The sequence below is a fragment of the Carex rostrata genome, chromosome 9, assembly GCF_964058835.1.
Source record: "Carex rostrata chromosome 9, lpCarRost1.2, whole genome shotgun sequence".
Taxonomy (NCBI): domain Eukaryota; kingdom Viridiplantae; phylum Streptophyta; class Magnoliopsida; order Poales; family Cyperaceae; genus Carex; species Carex rostrata.
In genome coordinates, this window is record NC_135926.1 from 13824899 (window position 1) to 13829286 (window position 4388).

Sequence of the window (4388 nt, forward strand, 5' to 3'; positions counted from 1 at the left end):
TATTTGTGTAGAGCTGGGAAAAGAAGAATGAAAGGTTGGCAGTATACACGTCTCGACAAGACTCCACTCAGATAATATTGCCGAACACAGATTTTTTTAAAATCCAGTGTAAACTAGTCATAACATCTCTGTTTTAAATTTTGTCGACTTGGATGCTAATGTAAGTTTGTTGCTGACTCATCATGTGTAATTCTTTGGCTGATGTTATGTCATCTCTTTTCTATCTTTTTTTTCTCATGTGTAATTATTTCACTATATTTTTTTTCTCTCTTCCATGGTTGGTTGAGCATAGGTGATGGTCAGACCTAAAACAGGAAGGGTGAAGGGTGGTTGCAAGCTGAGATAATTCCTCAGCTGAATCTCCCAACATTGGCCTCTGATGTCACAAGATCCTCACCTTCTACATTTTGTGGTATCGAAAGAAGAACAGAGACTCCAAAGTCATTTTACATATGTGTACGATTTAAATTAGAACATATATAGTTCGGGGATTAAATGGTTAATCTGTCCCTACTTTGTATTGTGATGTTATTTTGCCTCGAGAAATTGTTTGGAATATGGAAAATAGGATTTCATCTTCACATTTTGTATTATACTCCCTCGAAATAATTATTCGCTTGTCCCATAACTATCCCATCCTTGATGTATTGTGAATGTTGTATAAACCAGCCAAATACTCTGCAGACTTACATACTGGTCTATTCAATGCTTGAGCATACAAAATGTTCAAATGGTAAATCAAGTTTTGGATTATAGATAGATGAATTGTAGTGGGGATAACGTAATTTAATAAATTACTTGGTCGTTTCAGATACTAAAGTGTGCTTGCGCTGTTTTAATTGGGGCTGTTGTTTTTTGGTTCCTGCTAGGAAACCAACATGAAGATAGTACTAGCCAATCATTCTAAATATGTCAACGGGTGGACTTGTTGCAATGCCAGGTAATAAGTTGATGGTACATTATAATGAGGTATAACCTTTTATGTTCCTTCTTTCAATCAAATAGAAATGGTTCATCTTTTTTTGTCAATTGTAAATCTATTTGCAGTGTCTTTCTACTTTGTGTAGGAGTCGTGCGAAAATCTATCACAGTTAATAGTATAATTCGAGTTCTAATAAGGTTCGAAATTGTATCACAGATATAGATTGATCAGAATATGTTTCTAATCAGGTTTGCTTTTAATCGTTAAATCTTTTTATTGCAGGAGCAAACTGTGGCGATTGTAGCCTACAGAGACCTCTCGGTATATTGAGTCAACATCTCGCATGGAATAAATTAAAGATGAGTGTCTTCCTTCTATGCAGTAAATTTAAGTTTATATCATTAAAACCTGTGTAATTTGTGTTTATTTGTGTAGAGGTGGGATAAAAGAATGAAAGCTTGGCAGGGTGATCTCCTCGACTAGTACCTTGTATTAGTTGGGTAGTAATTTGTGCCACTCTGTTCTGACTTGTGCCTACCTTCTAGCTAAATGCATGCTAGCATGAGAAAGTATATTCCACTGAACGGCTTTATTTTGGTTGAAAAACCCTGATAATTAATTTCGTTATTTTGAAATAAAACCACACTTGTAACTATTTTTTTTTCTTCTCTTGAAGCTGAAAGATGGAATGAATTCAACATGGATTGGTTGATGCCAACTGACAAGAGCAACTCTGATGACTTAGCAAGTGGGAGGGGAAGGCATCATTCTTCTAGGGTTGCATGAAGTTAAGTTTCCTTCGCTTATCTAATATGTTGTGGGGTTATTTTATGCTAGAAGAATAATAGTTAGTATAATCGAGGTAGATTGTCTATTGCTGAAAAGGTTCATATTAGTAACTCTGCTTCCTTCCTATGTATATGATATTATGGCATGTATTGTTTGGAGTTTAATTGTTCTCTCGAACTGAACTGAGTAAACATGTCTTTATGATGATTAATTTGTCCAAATGGCATCCAGAGTAGCACCGCATTGAGAACAAATTAATCATCATAAAGACTTTAGTTTCTTTAAATATGTCGTACCTTGTATCAATTGGATAGTAATATGTGTCACTCTGTTCTGAGTAGTACCTACCTGCTAACTAAATTGCATGCTAGCATGAGAAGTATAATATTCCACTGAATGGTTTGTTTTTCGTTGAAAAACCTTGATAATTAATTTTGTTATTTTGAAATAAAACCACACTTCTAACTAGTTTTTCCCTACACCACAATTTTGTCACACACAATCATTTGGTATACATAGTTTCAGCAAAATAATTCCAATTGTTCTACGCTAAGCAATAATTAATAAACAAAATAATTCCAGTTGTCACTCTTCCTTTTCTTCTGCCTCTTCATTATACTGCATAAATGAGGATATAAATTGTTATGTATTGGATAGCTGTTAGCTTTCGTTTCATAAATCGCCATGGGTTCAATTTGTGTAATATTCTCAATTTTTTCTATTTTGAAAGTTTAAGTCATGCTTTATAATATGCAATGAATCATGCCTACTTAATACCATAAATAAACAGTTATTATTATTTTAGAAGTAAAAAAATTTGCAGCCTTTATATTAATGAATTATTATTGGAATTTAAAATAAATAATGCTGATGTTGTTATGGCAACCTTCAAATATGCAATTATACTTCTGGTGAAACAACACATCTTATCACTGATGGAAATAGTCTTTTAATCTCTATCGTATTTTATATTTTTGGAGATTAGTTGGTTAATAACCTTGTACATGATTTTTTGAATGCTCTACAAATAATTGCCTCCTTGCATCCTTCACATCGCAGGTAGTTAAAAGTTTTGGTTGCAGTTCACAACTGCAAGTATGAATGCAAAATTGATAGTTCATATTAATAGCAATTAAATGTAGAAGTTGAGTTATTACTTATTACTCTCAAAGAGAATGATCAATATGTAATGTATGGTGTGCCATATTATGTATGCTTTTGTTTTTTGGAACTTCTGAGAAGAATCTTTAATATGCAACTCATTTTGGATTATTTGCACCCGCACCCTATGCTCAATTGATATCAGTCAAGAAGCTATATAACAAATGGAATTTACTCTTTATTAATTGTTCCCGAAATGTACGCCATTTGGTATGATGATTCCTCGAGTCCCTAGCTAATTGGTTAATTAATAGAAGTACCAACACATAAATGTGAGATATCTCTCGTAAGAAAAGTTCACCAAACTCGATTAACTTGTATCTCTATATAAGACCACCAAGACCAATCAGCCCTAAGTGAAAGATGAAGAAAAGAAAAAAAATTAGGGAGTAAAAACTTATTTATTACGTACGTGTATAGGGGTTAATCATCTAGGTACTTCACTATGTTTTTCTTCTTTTAAACCACTACGTCCTTAATCGAGGGACATTAGATATTGTACTGCATAAAGTTCCTTCATTGTTTCTCGATGGCCTGGATCTTTTTCACCAAACTAATCTCTAATATAAATTAATTGGTTATATCTTTTCAATCAGACAAGTTATTTTTCCTCCTTATTACTTCATGGTTGCCCTAATTATACCTTTTTCTATTGATAAAATTTACTAATTAATTAGTAATTATTGGTTCTTTTCTGTGATCATATATTTTCTGAACTTTCAGTATTCTAATTTTGTTTCTCTGCATGCTATATCAATTTATCAATCAAGTTACAGAATATAAAACCAAACAATAGATTAGTAAATCAGCAAAATAGTAAATCAAATAATTTCTAGCTTTAGTCTCTTAGACCAAATAAAAAATGTTATTTTTGTTGATATCAACTAATTAACATCAGAATTCATTGCTCTGCAAGAATGCAAAGATGCAACAAATTTTTCAGAGAAGATGACCTTGACACAGTCGGATCATGGACCAATTGAAGAGCCTACACAAACTCGGTTCTATGTATCACTTATGAGAAGTGCTCATCATGGTGAAAACATATCTGCCTATTCACATTGCAACCTAAAATAATAATAATAAATGTTAAAATAAATAGAAAGCATTGACAGACTAAAGTGATAGAGAAGGTAACGAACCTTTAAAATATGTTCTGCTTATTTCTCAAATCTGTCATTGCAAGTGACTTACGTGTAGGTAGAATCTAAGTGTTTTCACTGCTAAATCTTAGAGGAGGGTGATTTAGATTTGGAAAAAGGGGCCACATGTCTATCTATATATATATGAATCAGCGATAAATCATCAGTTGTCAACAAACAGATCGAACGGTAGAAAATTGAGGTGTTACTGTATATGATACTGTTCATCTACAATAAACAATACATCCCAGATTATATATCTACCAAGTATGGAAGCAACTAAGCAACTGTAAATATATAATATGGAAATATTTGTTCCTACATGAGCAGGTAACAGAAACTGTGATTCAATACACACAAACTATCATTAAGTT

At 32.6% G+C, this 4388-nt stretch overlaps 1 long non-coding RNA gene across 1 annotated transcript; it reads right to left on the bottom strand.

Annotated features, from left to right (window-relative positions):
- Window positions 1-3151: 3151 nt before the first annotated feature.
- Window positions 3152-4186, bottom strand: LOC144559856 (uncharacterized). The gene is made up of 3 exons (XR_013513273.1): window positions 4015-4186; window positions 3826-3940; window positions 3152-3224 (listed from the first exon to the last, which is right to left on the bottom strand). It is a non-coding gene; the product is annotated as an uncharacterized LOC144559856 (long non-coding RNA).
- Between the last annotated feature and the right edge of the window lie 202 nt (window positions 4187-4388).